The sequence below is a fragment of the Cajanus cajan genome, chromosome 10 (assembly GCF_000230855.2).
Source record: "Cajanus cajan strain Asha chromosome 10, NIPB_CcT2T_4, whole genome shotgun sequence".
NCBI lineage: Eukaryota > Viridiplantae > Streptophyta > Magnoliopsida > Fabales > Fabaceae > Cajanus > Cajanus cajan.
Window position 1 is genome coordinate 2,593,983 of NC_138526.1, and position 17,331 is coordinate 2,611,313.

The following is a 17,331-nucleotide window of genomic DNA, read 5'->3' on the forward strand; positions in this document are numbered from 1 at the left end:
TCTTTGTTCTTTCTTTGTAAATCTTAGCATTTTCATATGAGTCTAATCTGATTTCATCAAGCTCATTGAGTTCCAATTTCCTTTTTTCTCCAGCATCCTTTAGGTCATAGTTGAAGTATTTTATTGCCCACAAAGCCTTGTGTTCTAGCTCTACAGGAAGATGGCAAGATTTTCCATAAATCAGCCTAAATGGAGACATGCCAATAGGTGTTTTGTAAGCAGTCCTGTAGGCCCAAAGAGCTTCATCTAATCTTAAAGACCAGTCCTTTCTTGTTGTAGATACAGTCTTCTCAAGGATCTTTTTGATTTCTCTGTTGGATATTTCTACCTGTCCACTTGTTTGAGGGTGATAAGGTGTACCAACCTTGTGAGTGACTCCATACTTTTTTAAGAGAGATTCAAACTTTCTTTCAATAAAATGTGAGCCTCCATCACTGATCACAGCTCTTGGGACCCCAAATCTTGGAAATATAATTCTTTTGAAGAGTTTAATGACAGTATTTGAATCACTCGTTTGAGCGGGAATCGCTTCTACCCACTTGGACACATAATCAACTGCAACTAATATGAACTTGTAACCTTTAGAACTTGGGAATGGTCCCATGTAATCTACTCCCCATACATAAAAAATTTCTACTTCTAAAATCCCATTTAATGGCATTTCATGTTTCCTGGATATATTCCCTGATCTTTGGCATTGGTCACAAGAATTTACCATCTTCCAGGTATCCTTAAATAAGTTTGGCCAGTAAAAACCAGATTGTAGAATTTTAGCTGCAGTTTTTGACGTACTAGCATGCCCTCCATATGCGGAAGAATGACATGAGTGAATGATGTGAGGAGCTGCTTCTTCTGAGATACACCTTCTGTAGATACCATCTCTACACCTCTTATATAGGTAAGGTTCATCCCAAATAAAGCTGTTAAGGTCACTAAAGAATTTCTTCTTTTGTTGATAATTAAAGTCTTCAGGAAGGACTCCACATGCTAAGTAATTCGCATAATCTGCATACCAGGGACTGTTTTTCACAACAACTGCTAAAAGCTTTTCGTCTGGGAAGCTGTCATTAATAGGGAGTTCCTCCTTTGTTGCTTGGTCTTGTGGAAGTCGAGAGAGATGATCAGCTACTACATTTTCTACTCCCTTTCTGTCCACAATCTCTAAATCAAATTCTTGTAAAAGGAGAATCCATCTGAGGAGCCTAGGTTTAGCATCCTTTTTATTAAAAAGATACTTTAGGGCAGAGTGATCTGTGTAAACAATAACCTTAGACCCCACAAGATAAGATCTGAACTTTTCAAAAGCATAGACGACTGCTAACAATTCTTTTTCTGTTGTTGCATAATTGGCTTGGGCTTCATCAAGAGTCTTGCTGGCATAGTATATAGCATGAACCTTCTTGTCCTTTCTTTGTCCCAATACAGCTCCTATAGCATAGTCACTTGCATCACACATGATTTCAAAAGGAAGGCTCCAGTCAGGAGTTTGCAGAATAGGAGCTGTAGTGAGAGCTTCTTTCAACCTGTAGAATGCATTCTTACAAGAAACATCAAAGTTAAAAGGTACCTCTTTCACAAGTAGATTAGATAATGGTTTAGAGATTTTTGAAAAATCTTTAATAAACCTTCGGTAGAAACCGGCATGCCCTAAGAAACTTCTAACACCTTTAACATCAATTGGAAGAGGCAATTTATCAATTACTTCTATTTTTGCTCTATCTACCTCAATTCCTCTCCCAGATATTAGGTGTCCTAAGACAATTCCTTCTTGTACCATAAAATGACATTTTTCCCAATTTAAGACTAAATTCACTTCAGAGCAACGCTGCAATACTTTAGTTAGATTTAATAGACAGTCATCAAAGGAAATACCATAAACTGAAAAGTCATCCATGAAAACTTCCATCTCTTTTTCTAATAAATCACTAAAGATTGCAGTCATACATCTTTGAAAGGTAGCAGGTGCATTACATAGGCCAAAAGGCATTCTCCTATAAGCAAAAGTACCATAGGGACATGTAAAAGTAGTTTTCTCTTGGTCTAATGGATGAATAGGGATTTGATGAAAACCGGAGTATCCGTCCAAATAACAAAAGTATGAATGCATTGCTAACCTTTCAAGCATTTGATCAATAAAAGGTAAGGGAAAGTGATCCTTTCTAGTGGCATTATTTAATTTTCTATAATCAACACACATACGCCACCCAGTCACAGTTCTTGTGGGAATTAATTCATTATTATCATTTTTAACTACTGTCATCCCACCTTTCTTAGGAACCACATGAACTGGACTTACCCAAGGACTATCAGATATAGCATAAATTACCCACTACAAGAAAAATTGATATTATCTACGGAATATTATCTACGGAAATTTTTCCGTAGATAAAATTTAATTATCTACGGAATATTATCTACGGAATATTTTCCGTAGATAATATTTAATTTTCTATGGAATATTATCTACGGAATTTTTTCCGTAGATAATTTCCAGTTATCTACGGAAATATCCGTAGATAAGTTATCTACGGAAATTTCCGTAGATAAGTTATCTACGGAAATTTCCGTAGATAACGTATCTACGGAAATTTTCCGTAGATACGTTATCTACGGAAATTTCCGTAGATAATTTATCTACGGATATTTCCGTAGATAACTGGAAATTATCTACTGAAAAAATTCCGTAGATAATATTCCGTAGGTAAAACATTTTTTTTATAAAATAATTAAAATATTTAATTTAACATCATTAAAAAAATTAATTATTATAAAATTTATTTTTTTAGTTTAATTATTTATTATAATACTTTTTATTTACTAAAAAATTATTTTTAATTAAAATATAATTTAGAATAATGAATAGCTTTAACTTTTGTGTACCATATTTAATGGAAAACATAAAGAAAAGATGAATTCAGTTTTACTTTATTAAACGTAAGAAACAAATTAAAGATTAAATTTTTTTAACAAATAAAAATTAATATAACAATTAATAATTTATATTTCTATTTATATTAATTATAAATATTTCTTATATTATATAATAATTCATATAATTTATTTAATATTTTTTAAGTTAAATTTGATTATCTTATTTTTAAAAGATTCAATAATTAATTTTCTTATTTAAATATTAAATTTATTTTGAAAATACTCAATTGAGTCTTTAATTTTTTAAAATATATTAATTTAATCAAATTTCTTTTCCTTTTAACTTCAATTATTTTTAAAGATTAATTAAATATATATATTATTATTATTCATAATATAATAATTAATTATCGAGTGGTGTGTAATACTTAATAAAAGTTACACCCGGTATTACTGTTAGTATAACCTGTTTGTCTATATATATATATAGAGAGACAGAGACAGAGAGACTGAGAAAATGAATGGAAGAAAAATAGTTAAACATATAGTTGTTTGATTATATGTATATAGTAATAGATAAAGGGAAATATATATACGTCATCTTGTAACTAATTTTTGTCTCCAAAATAATGGATAATTATATACCCTCAATTCTTAAGAAATAAATAAATAATTTTTAGTTATTAATTTAACTTTTTATTAAAAGATTTAAAGACATGAAATGTATAATGGTATGTGATAACCTAAATAAATAAATAATTTTTAATTATTATTAACGATCAAACTGTTCAATTTAAAAATTTTAATGCATAGATCAAATTTACAAATTTGTAAAAAATTTAAAAATCATTTGATACTTCATTTCATTAATTCAAATTGACGGATAATCATAGAATCATTTTATACATTGATTAAAATTAATGAAACGAAGTATCAAATGATTTTTAAATTTTCTAACAATTTACATATTTGATCTATGCATTAAGAACTTTAAATTGAACGGTTAGATAATTGAAATTTCATAGAGAAAATGAGTTATTGAACGGAGTAAGTCTATGTAACTCTTAGAGTAAAAAGATCCATCTTCTTTAATATATATATATATATATATATATATATATATATATATATATATATATATATAATTTGCTTTCCTTTTGTGTTTCATTTTCTGTTTATGGTTTTTTAGTTTATTAGTTGTCATGGTACATGTGTTTGTTACCTTTTTCTTTAATTTGGATTTTATACGATGTAAGTTTTAATTAGATATTCAGCGAATCATATTAATAAAGATTTGAACAAATTATATTACTATTAAACATCCGATAAATAAGGATATATTTAAAGAAATAACTTATTTAAGATATTATATAATAATTTTTTATGTAATAAGATCAATGAATAATGATATGTTTTAAGAAATAATACTTGTTTAAGATCTTATATAATAAGTTTTTATATGATAAGATCTTATAATGTTATATTACTATATATTTTTTAGAAAGTTGAATTGAATCTTTAATTTTTAAAAATAAGATTAATTTAATCAATGTTTACTTAATTAAAAAATAACTTATTTAACATATTTTAATAAATAAAACTTAATTGATACCTTCTAAAATAAAAATAATGTTATTAAACGTAAGAAACAAATTAAAGATTGAATTTTTTTAACAAATAAAAACTAATATAACAATTAATAATTTATATTTCTATTTATATTAATTATAAATATTTCTTATATTATATAATAATTTATATAATTTATTTAATATTTTTTAAGTTAAATTTGGTTCTCTTATTTTTAAAAGATTCAATAATTAATTTTCTTATTTAAATATTAAATTTATTTTGAAAATACTCAATTGACCGATGTAGAAATTAAGACTCTAATATGTGCCCCGCGCATACCCTTTCATCTCACAATTAGGGTTTCTCCTTTCCATGGGCTTCTCCTCCGCACCGACGCAACTTCTTCGTCGCCGCCAAGGCCTTCGCCTTCTCATCTTTTCTATTCGACACCGATTGGATGGGTCATGAGGTCTACGGTGGGAAGGCAGGGGAGGATGCCTACGCTGCGGCGTGAGAGCGGGGTCGCTGGGGCTCATGATAAACATCGTCGTTTTGGGGTTCATGTCGCTGGCGGTGGAGCCTTTGGGCCGCATGGTGGGGGGAGTGAAGACGCTCTGGGGGATTGTAAACTTTATACTCACGATTGGGTTCGCAATGAAGTTGGTTATCACCAAAGTGGCGAAGCACTAGCGGCGGTTGAACCCCGCCGCCGTCGGACACCCCTCTAACGCCGTCAAAGTTGGCTCCTTGGTCTTTTTCGGGGTTCTCGAAATCCCTCTGAACGGTAATTTCTATATGAAAAAGTGTCTACCCTGTTGTATTATTGTTGATAAATTTATGCTTCTGGGTGTGTCAGTATTCAAAAGTTACTGGTATTTTTTATGCTTTACTTGCAGGAAATGGTTAGTTCATTGGAGAAGAAAACTGTACAGGAGTTTCCTGCTAATGACACTGACAATGAGTTGATCAATAAACTTTCTTCAGAAAATGAACATCTTAAGGTATAAATTACACACAACACAAGTATTTGAAGTTTACATTATCGTTATTGTTATTTTTTATGCTTTAAGAGAAACTTATTAATTCATTGGAAAAGAAAACTGCACAGGAATTCCCTGTTAATGTTACTGACAATGAGTTGATCAATAAACTTACTTCAGAAAATGAACATCTCAAGGTATCAATTATATAATTATTTGAAATTTATGTTATTGTTTTATTATTATTGTTATTGACTTATTGTTATTGTTATTTTTTTATGCTTTGACAGGAACAAATTAGTTCATTGGAAAAGAAAACTGCACTGGAGATCCCAGCTAATTTTATTGAGAATGAGCTCATCAATAAACTTACTGTAGAAAATGAACAACTTAAGGTATAAGTTACAGAATAAGTGTTCGAAATTTATGTTTTAGGTTGTCATAAGTCCAAAAATAACTTCTGAAGCTTTGTAGGAGCAGGTTAATTCATTGGAGAAAAGAATTGATGAAATAGAGAGGAAATATGATGAATGTAGCAGGCTTAGTGAGGAGCGCATGAATCAAATTATAGAGACTGAATCAAAGATGATTGAGATAAAGACAAATATGCAGAGGTTCTTATGTTGTGCTATGTTTCTGCATATTTGCATTAGAAGGAATATTTGATGTTTTCCTGGGTTTGATTTGTTGCTTTGTTATGTGCTTAGGCTTGAAGAAAAACTATCAGATATGGAAACTGAGAATCAAGTTTTGCGGCAGCAAACCTTGTTGAGTTCATCATCTAGGAAAATGTCAAGGAAGTTTTTGCCTACAACTGTGGTAAATACAAAAACATTGCTTATTAAGTGAGGCTGTTGATACACTTAGTCATATTATTCTTTTGTTTTCTTTCCCTGTGCGTAGGAGAGTATTGAGGCTCTTTTCAAATGTATGACAAAAGATCTTGGGTTTTGTGAAGGAAAACCTGTGGCAGCATTTACCCTTTACAATTGTCTGCTACATTGGAAATCTTTTGAAGCAAAAAAGACAAGCATATTTGATCGTCTTATTCAACTGATTGGTTCTAAAATAGAGGTAACTTGTTGTTTACTCAAACCATTTTTGCATTTGTTTGCCAGAGGTAAAAGTATATCAGATTTAGGATTTGTTTGAAAATTTAATTCCAAAAATTTTCCACTCTTATGCACACACAACACGTCACAATTACCACTCTCTTTATCTTCCATGCTTTTTCCACTTGCAAACTCATCCAAATCCAATTTGTGTCAGTTCCGCACCTAAGAAAGAACATATATACATAGTGATCGTCATTCTTATGTGAAGAATTTAGGGACGTTACGAAAGTTGTAATTTTTTAGGGAATTTCTGACTTGAGGATATGATGTTTTTTGTTTTTAAAATTTTCTTTTGGCAGTCTTCATTTGCCTATGCAAGGATGAGCTCATTTTCCATCACGCGGAAGAAGACGTCGTTCCAGAAGCATAGAGAAGTGGAAGAGGCAAAGAAGAAGGTAGGGTTGATATATACCCAAGTTAGTTAGTTATTGTTTGAATTTGGAAAAGGCTTTCTAGTTATTATCATATTGAAATTTGTTTTTCATGTTCTAGATATACATAGTTTTTTGCTATTATTTTGTATAATAATGTTAATAAAAGTATGGGCCTTTTTTATTCATTCGCGGATGACAGGTGAAAAGTCCAAAGATGGGATTTTCTTTATTAAAGGCAAACTGCTTAAGTATATCCCTGCCAATCAAATTAATATTTTAGTATTGCTTTGCTTCATGGACATCTGATGAAATTGGAATAATAGATAAACTATTATGCCAAAAAACTATATAAGTGAATTTGTTGTAGCTTGTTAAGGAACTTTGGTGTTATGATTACGAAACTTAGTGGAATGGTTGATCTTGTTTGCAGTTTCATTTCATTTTCCTTGCAAATATGAATTTTTTTGTAGTTTTTTTAAATCTAGATAAAACATGTATTACTTATATAAAATTTTTATAGTAACTTGGAATTTATATAATCAAATAATGATAGCATGGGAGATTGATTTTAATATTGAATTGAGGCTGGTGTTGATCTAGATGGAAATTTAGTACTCCTATTAGCATGTAACACAGGAAGGAATCTAAAGTTAAAACTTTGTTTCTAACTTGTACAGCTGACTTTTACCTCATAACATGGGTAAATTTTACCACATGTTAAAACATTAGTTGTAATTTTAGTGTTGTTTCATAATTGTAGGCAACTAGTATGTGTCATCCAAAGTTTGTTCGTTCATAATCTCACTTACCATATTAATGTGTTTTCTTGGCAGCATGTTTGTGTCGACAGTGAAGAGGCTGAGGGTGTTGAAGAGATCTGATCTTCCTGCTTTTACCCGTGAGTTGGAGTATTTAACTTAATTTAGCAGAATTTATGTTTTGTTTTGGGTGTGATGAATGATTGAAGAAATGTGTTTGATTTTTGTTTTGATTTTTTTCTCTTAAAAACGCTATTGGAGAAGTTTATGCACACATACTCTTGTATCAAACACAATCTTTTGTACAGTGGCATAAATCAAAATGTGTATTTTTCTATTAAATGTAACTTTAAACTGATATCGAGCTATAAAAGGGTAAAAAGGGTAAAAAGGTAAAACTACCAAGATAAAAATTACAAAGATAAAATAAAAATAAAACATAAAACTTAAAAAGCTGGGACGCGAAGTGAATCACGGCCGTGACTGAGAATCACGACCGTGATCTTCTCTGGAGCACATCTATGAAGGGTCAGTGGCGTTCACGGGTGTGATTGGGAATCACGGCCGTGATTTTCTCTGGTGAATCACGGGCGTGATTTAGAATCACGGCCGTGATTTTCCCTGTAGCTCAGCATTTCCTCTTTAATTCTTAAATCTTGATCCTGCTCAGAGAAAACACAACACATACCAAGAAAAGCATAAAATAGGAAAATGATATAAAAATTTATTAAAAACATGAAAGATATGCATGATTATGCTATGAATTCTTGTGAATTAAAGTGCTAAAATACGAGTAAAATACACAACATCACTGGTGCTTGTGTAATTGTGTTGATTGTTGAAGTGGATTGATGAAGTGGATTTTATTTTTTTTGTTTTATTTGATTTGAATTGTTTGACTGTTTTGAATCTGAGTTGCTATTAGATATTTTGGTGCTGGTTTTCATTTTTTATTATTGTTATGCAGTTTTTTGTTACATTTTATTTTCTGATTGGATCTTGTTTTCGAGTTGTGTTGCTGGTGCTTGTGTAGTTGTGTTGATAATCAAAGAGAAATTGTTGATTTTTTATTTTTTTTATTTTATGTTTTAATCTGTGGCGAATCTGAGTTGTTAGATATTTTGATGGTTGGATCAAAATTGGGAAACCAGAATTGCCTAATTAAAAATAGGAAGACCAGAATTGTTTTATAGGTTAACTGCACATATACTTGCTACATGATAGGTATTTTTCTTCCCTTTTCTTGTGGCTTTTCTTTGGTGGTCTGCCATGAACTTTTTCAATGCAAAAACAATGGTGTTTTTGGTGGCTGGATCCTTATTATGTATAATTTTATGCAAAAATAGTCTTATTTTACACTATGACATGGAAACTAATTATGCATAATTGCTATGAGTATTTAGATTTTAAAGATGTTTGATTTCATATTGTGATTATAAGATATTTAAAGAAACCTGATAAGTGATTTTATTAATATTTCTGACCAGGTAAAACTATTTATAAAGATTGGTGTGGAAAGGTAAACAAAATAATTCATGCAATGTTGAAATTAGTTACCTACGGAAATTTCCGTAGATAAATAACCTACGGAAATTCCGTAGATAAGTTACCTACGGAAATTTTCGTAGGTAATTTATCTACGGAAATTTCCGTAGGTAAGTTATCTACGGAAATTCCGTAGATAAGTTACCTACGGAAATTTCCGTAGGTAAGTTATCTACGGAATTTCCGTAGATAATTTACCTACGGAAATTTCTGTAGATAAATTACCTACGGAAATTTCCGTAGATAAATTACCTACGGAAATTTCCGTAGATAAATTACCTACGGAAATTTCCGTAGATAACTGCATCCGTAGATATATTCCGTAGATAAACGCATCTGTAGATAAATTCTAAATCCGTAGATAAAATCCGTAGATAACGTTATCTACGGAAAAATTTCCGTAGATAATGTTATCTACGACCTTATTATCTACGGATTTTTTTCCGTAGATAATCCGTAGATAATTATCAGTTATCTACGGATTTTCATCATTATCTACGGAAAAATTCCGTAGATAATGCTGATTTTTCTTGTAGTGACCTTAGCATCCAATAATTTCAAAATTTCTTTCTTTACCTCTTCTTTCATCTTGGGATTTAGTCTTCTTTGAGCTTCAACAGAAGGTTTGGATCCTTCCTCCAAGAAGATGCGATGCATACAAAATGAAGAACTAATTCCCTTTATATCAGCCATAGTATATCCAATAACTTTTCTAAATTTTCTCAACTCATTGAGAAGTTTTTCAATTTCTTTTTCATTTAAAGCTGAATTTACTATGACTGGATAAGTGGAATTAGCCCCCAAAAACTCATACCTTAAAGATGAAGGAAGTGGTTTAAGTTCTAACTTTGGAGAGTTTTCTTCTTGCCAATCTGTTGAAGACTCAAGAAGACTTTCTACTAGAGGATCTTTTTCTTTACACGGGGGACTTGAATCGATCAAGCAAGCATAATTAGGTTGAATCCCCTCAAGATCTATGTGCTTTCCTCCAACTAGAAAATTCTCCAAGGGATCCCTCAAAATAGATCTCATGACTTCTTCCTCCATGTCTTTAGGCAATATATCAACCCTGCAGCAAATATTTTCAAGAGAAGGTTGTCTAACAGATTTAGCAATATTAAATTCCATTGTTTCATCATTAATGGATAAGGACAATTTTCCATGTTTGACATCTACTATCACGCCTGCTGTAGCCAAAAATGGTCTACCTAGTATGATTGGTATTTGGTTGTCCTCTTCCATTTCTAAAACAACAAAATCTCCCGGAATTAAAAATTTACCTATCTTAACTGGAACATCTTCTAAAATTCCTATGGGATATTTTATAGATCTATCTGCTAACTGGATTGACATTGCTGTAGGCTTTAATTCTCCCATATCTAATTTCTTGCAAATTGATAAAGGCATTAAACTGATACTTGCCCCAAGGTCACATAAGGCTTTTTCAAACCTTAGATTTCCAATGAGACAAGGTATAGAGAAACTACCAGGATCCTTAAGTTTTTTGGGCAAATTATGATGGATCAATGTAACAGTCTCTCTATCATCCAATTTCCTTCGGTTAGCTAAAAGATCCTTAAGAAATTTAGCATATGTAGGCATCTGTTGTAGAGCTTCTACAAATGGAATGTTTACATACACTTGTTTGATCATATTTAAAATTTTTTCAAATTGTCTATCAAGTTTAGTCCTTGCTAACCTTTGAGGAAAAGGAATTGGAGGGTGATAAACAGTTTGAGGCTTTGATGAAGATACTTTTTCTTTTTCTAATCTCTCTTTTTCAGGTTTTTCAACCATAGGAGAAGCGTCTTCATCAATCTCAATATTATCATTTTGATTAGACACAGGTCTGTCTAATTTCTTCCCACTCCTTAAAGTAACAGCATTAACATTTTCAGCTGGGTTTGCAACTGTTTTACCTGGGAACTTACCTGGAGAATTGTTTGAACTAGGCATCAACTGTGCAATTTGATTTTCCAGCATCTTGTTGTGGAGAGTAATATTCTCAACCTTGACAGCAAGGTTTTGAATAGAATTTGCCATTGAATCATTGGTCTGTTTTTGATTAGTGACAAAATTCTCCATAAGGTTTTCTAATCTTGAAACACTTTGTTGAATTGAGGGTGTCTGTACTGGATTTCCTTCCCCATTAATGAAGTGATTGGACGGACGGAAATTAGGTTGCTGATTGCTAGTTCCTTGAACTGGGTTATTCTTCCAAGAAAAGTTAGGATGATTCTTCCAACCAGGGTTGTATGTGTTGGAATATGGATTACTCTTCTCTCTTCGAGGAGTGTCATAGAAATTATGAGAAGCTGCCACCTGTTCAGTAGTATCTTCTTTTTCTCCAGTAAAAATTGAGGTACAATCTACTGCAGTGTGCCCTTGTTCCCTACAAAGGTCACATACTTGATTTGTAGCCACTGAATTAACCTTAGCTTTTTCCATCTTGTCTAATCTTTGATTAAGAGTATCAAATTTTGCTAAGAGTAACTCAATATTGTTCACTTCATATCGCCCCGGAGTTCCTTTCCTTGCTGTGACTTCTCTTTCACTGTATTGGCTGTGATTTGAGGCTACATTTTCCAAAATAATCATGCAGTCATTAATAGGTTTCCCCATGAAAGATCCTCCAGCTGCTGAGTCTAATATCATGGTGCTTTGTTGGTCCAATCCTTCAAAGAAAAATTGGATGGTAAGCCAACGGTTGAAGCCATGTTGTGGGCATGCTTGAAGATATCCTTTGAACCGCTCCCATGCTTCATAAATAGTCTCTCCAGTGCCTTGTTGGAAATTAGTGATTTTCTTCCTCAATTCTTTAGTTTTAGAAGGAGGAAAGAATTTCTCTAGAAAAGCTCTTTCACATAATTCCCAAGTTGCTATCTTTTCTCTAGGCACTGTTCTTAGCCACACCTTTGCCTTATCTCTCAAGGTGAGTGAGAATAAGCGGAGTCGCATTCCATCAGAAACTTCATCATCAAATTGCTGGGTCTCACAGATTTCCAAGAACCCCTCTAAGTGGTCATTAGGATCTTCTGATGGTAGTCCTCCAAAGGTGTTCTGTTTGAGCATATTCACCAGAGAAGCTGGTACAGTAGCTCCAGTTTGCATCTCCCCTCCAGGTATCCCACGAGCTACGGGTGCAGAGTAATCCCGAAGCGGTAAATTATCTCGTTGTGCAGCCATGTCAAATTCTCTAGAAAGGTTTCTTTTCCTTCTCAGGAGAGTTCTTTCAATCTCAGGATCAAGTGGTGTTGGTTTCCCAAGACGTAGAGATCTCTTTTGCATTAACCCTAAGGCACTGCAAAAAAAAAGAAAGTGACCCGTGAAATCTGAATTGGAGAAGTAAATACTAACAAACAAAAAAAAAAAATTATTTATTTATTTAATTTTTTTTTTTTTTTTTTTAAAAATTCGAATTAAAATAATTGTAATTTAAATCAAGAGACGTAGTCCCCGGCAACGGCGCCAAAAACTTGATGTATGGAAAACCGCAAGTGTACGGTTGTCGTCAAGTAATAAATATCGAATCACAGGGACTACGTGTTTGACCTAGAATTACTAGTATTTTAATTTGAATTTTAAAACAGATTGAATTTTTGTTTTGAGATGATAAGATCAGATTTGATGGTAAAAGAGATAGTAATGCAATTAATGAATAAGATAAAACTTTAAGATAAGATAAGGAGATTTCCGGGAATCTAGGGTTCGCACAAAGAGTTCCAACAATATTGAATTATTATTTTCATTAATTAATTCTATTCCATCTTGAAGGTAGTCTTAACCTAATTTAATCCTTGCACCTTCTCAGGCTACGAGGACGTGTTTAATTAAAATTAATCTCTACTCTCGTAGTAATTACGTTCAATTAAACCCATTAAGATCTTTGTTAATCTATTGCTCCTCGAAAGCTTAAATCAACTCTCGTGATTTAACACTCAAGTCTGTTCCTTTAGGTTCCGATAATTAGGTTCTCCTCTCAGTTCATCCCTAATTATCTATGATTATGAAAATTAAGATTAATTGTTTATCATAATTATAATCAAGTTCTCCTCTCAGTTCATCCTTAATTAATGTTATTATGAAAACAATAATATTAAAGTTCATATATAAAATATAAAAGAACAGATCAAGAATTGGAATAAAATTAAGAAACTGAATAATGCATTAATAAAGAGGTTCTCAGAGGCTAAGCCCTGATCCCAGAAAAAGGGAAACTACTCACAGGAGTTCATAGTAGTTCTCCAAGAAAAGAAGAATAAAAGAAAAGCAAACCTTAGAGTCGATGGCACAGGCGCCCAACCTTCTCCAAGTGTCAAAAACTAAAAAAAACTGTCTCCGAAACAAAAGTCCCCGTTCTAGGCTAACCTCATCTAATTTATAACCTAAAAGGGTAAAAAGGTAAAACTACCAAGATAAAAATTACAAAGATAAAATAAAAATAAAACATAAAACTTAAAAAGCTGGGACGCGAAGTGAATCACGGCCGTGACTGAGAATCACGACCGTGATCTTCTCTGGAGCACATCTATGAAGGGTCAGTGGCGTTCACGGGTGTGATTGGGAGTCACGGCCGTGATTTTCTCTGGTGAATCACGGGCGTGATTTAGAATCACGGCCGTGATTTTCCCTGTAGCTCAGCATTTCCTCTTTAATTCTTAAATCTTGATCCTGCTCAGAGAAAACACAACACATACCAAGAAAAGCATAAAATAGGAAAATGATATAAAAATTTATTAAAAACATGAAAGATATGCATGATTATGCTATGAATTCTTGTGAATTAAAGTGCTAAAATACGAGTAAAATACACAACATCACAAACTCTAAGGTTTGTCGCAGTATTTCGGGCTAGAGTAACCGGTTATCACCTTGAGTGTGATTTCCGACAAGGCTCGCAGGCTCCAAGGCCAAACTTGGGCCGGTCGAACGTCAACCACTCCCTATGTTTATTACCCTCATCCCCCCGGGTGTAGGGGAAACTGTTGTGTGCAAAAATTTGTGTACAATTTTTATTCAAAAAGATGTAAAATTTAAACAGGCAACAGATATTAAAGCCAAACAAATAAAATAAACAAATTAAAGTAAAGGGGAAAATATTTAAATTATTATTTTTATTTTATTAACTTCATCAATTAAATGGGTCTGACCCTCTTTAAACGTCCCCAGTGAGGTCGCCATCTGTCGCAACCCGAAAATTTCCGATCTTGCGACCTATGGTTTAAACATCCTTTTAAAGATCTCATCAATTAAGGAATGCCCGGAACCAGACTAATCCTTAATCAATGGTTTTGAAAATAGGTTCTATGGAGTCGCCACCAATGTTTTACTCAAAACATTGGAAAAAGAAAAGATTTTTAAAAGATCCAATAATGGCCTTCATAACCAGAATTGGGTTCGGGGGTCGGTTACGTGTAAGGAAGGTATTAAGCACCCTTACAACGCCCTAAATCGGTACCCTATGATGAAGTTAATGCGATAAGAAATAATAAATTAAATATTATATCCCCTTTCATTGATGATTATTTACATGATTTAAAATTTAAATTAACAATTAACTCTAAAATATCTACATGATTGCTCTTATTATAAACAATATTTATCAAATGTAATAAATAAAATAGAGAGAAGAAAATTGATTTGAATACCTCTTGAACGAGCTCTATTAATCTTCAAAGATGGAGATTTGGGTGCTTTTTGGCAACCCTTCACACTACAATGCCTCACAAAAATCTCAAGAAATACAAAAAGAGAGGGGAAGAGAGAAAAAGAGAGAAATTTCGAGCTATAGGAAGTCTGGACGAAATTTCGAAGTCTGGAGAAATGAGCCTCAGCGGTCTATTTATAGACTTCAGGAAGGGGGTCCAGAACGGCCCGTTCCAAAATCGGAACGACCGTTCTGGATATGGCCGTTGTGGGTTAATTTGGACCCTGGAACGGCCCGTTCTGAAACCGGAACGGCCCGTTCCGGGGAACCAAAACGGCCCGTTCTGATTTCAGAACGACTCGTTCTGGGGCCAAATTAAGCCCACATGATTTGGTCTGGAACGGCCTTGGAACGGCCTGTTCCAGATTTAGGAACGGCCCGTTCCAGCCCCGTTCTAGTTAACCTTTTAACCCTTTTCAGATGAGTTTGGAACGGTCCGTTCTGATTTTGGAACAGCCCGTTCCAATTTGGGTTTTTTGGCCCCTTTAAAAGACTTGGAACGGCCCGTTCCAAATCTAGAACGGCCCGTTCTGGACCTTGGAACGGCCCGTTCCGATTTTGGAACGGTCCGTTCCGGGCCAATAAAAAACTCAACTTGTGCTTTTGGGCCCTTTAAGGTCTTGTCTTCTTGTTGGCATGCTTCGGGAGCTCTTTCCCTTCATAACAGAGGTCCATGTCCTTGTTTGTATGCCCCCGGACGAAATTGGGTGTCTACAACACCAAACCAGGGTCACGCCCTCCCTGTAGCATCACTTACCCAGGGGTCGTGCCATCCCTAGTCATTAAGGAGTACGCTCATCCCTAAAGCATCACCTACCCAGGGTTCGTATCATCCCTGATCATCCGGGAGTACGCTCGTCCCTGAAACATCAACTACCAGGGTTCGTATCATCCTTGATCCTTTAGTGTGAGGAACCACAATCAAATTACAATCCATACAGTCTCTTGCAATTAACCCTATGTCAGGGCTGCCATAATCGACATAAGTGGTGTGTGTTAACTGTCTTACTCATCCCACACCATGCTAGGGTCACGCCCTCCCTGTAGCACCACTTACCCAGGGGCCGTGCCATCCCTAGTCACTGATGTGAGGCACCACAATCACAATCATAATCACATCCATACAACATCTCATCTCATAATTCAAATTCACATCACATACACAATTCCACCTCACATACACAACAGATAAGCCCAACAAAATAAGGGTTTACACACCCTTCAAGTAATTCACATCAAGATCATTCATTCTTATCAATAAATACAATAATAACATTCATAAATTAATATTATAAACAATGGAATTATCAATTTCATATAACTTTAACATAAACAATAAAACCCCCAATTCTTTCAAAACCTAACTCACAGACACTTTTCTACAGTTTCGTTCTCCCTCTCAGATCATCATTCTTACAAATTAAATATATATTTCTAATCCTCAACACATACAGAATCTAATGGTATCATTAATTCCTCAAATAGAAATATTTCAATTTTTCCAAAACCTAGCCTACAGACACTTTTCTATAATTTCGTTCTCTCTCCCAGAGCATCATTTTTAAAAATAAATCATATATTCATAATCCTAAATTCATACAGAATCAAATAATGCCAATAATTTTTCAAACAGAAATAATTATAAAATTACTCATAATCCTAAGGGCTCTTCTTCTACCCAATTCCCTCATGTAACTCCACATATAAATAATCCCATTTTCCCCCGTAACTGGATAAACAGCAGTTGAAACTACAACAGGGATCTCTTGGTCTCCTCCTCTAAGTGCCCCATGGTCTTCAGAGAGAAGAAGAGGGGAAGAAAAAAGAACAGAAGAGAATAGAAAGAGAGAATGAGAGATGTGAGAAAATGAGAGGTAAGGCCTCCTATTTATAGGAATCTGCCTCAGCTAATCCGGAACGGCCCGTTCCAAAAGTGGAACGGCCGTTCTGGACCCTCCAGAACCAAGCAAAAATCTCAATTGGAACGGCCCGTTCTCCAACCGGAACGGCCTGTTCTCCAACCGGAACGGCCCGTTCTCAACTACGTTTTTTAGGCAAATTCTTTATTCCGGAATGGCCCGTTTCACTTCGAAACGGCCCGTTCCAGGCAACGAATTGGGCCCACGGCCCAGTAAAAATTTGGGCTATTACATTCTATAATTCAATGGTAATCGATTAATAACAAAAGATTTAATTTTTTTTTCAAAACATTAGACATAAACCTTTAGTCTATTTCAACTATTTCTGATGTAACATTGTAAAAAAAAAAAAAAAAAAAGAGGCTGATTCAGTAGCCCAGAACGGGCCGTTCCCAAACTGGAACGGGCCGTTCCAAACTACTGAATTGTAGTTGAGAACGGGCCGTTCTAGGAATGAGAACGGGCTGTTCCGGAAGGAGAACAAGCCGTT

At 33.8% G+C, this 17,331-nt stretch overlaps 1 non-coding gene across 1 annotated transcript; it reads left to right on the forward strand.

The window, feature by feature from the left end:
- The first annotated feature begins 11,925 nt into the window (after positions 1 to 11,925).
- LOC145952955 (small nucleolar RNA R71) lies at positions 11,926 to 12,032 on the forward strand. Its single transcript, XR_014430460.1, has one exon. It is a non-coding gene; the product is annotated as a small nucleolar RNA R71 (small nucleolar RNA).
- Positions 12,033 to 17,331: the final 5,299 nt, after the last annotated feature.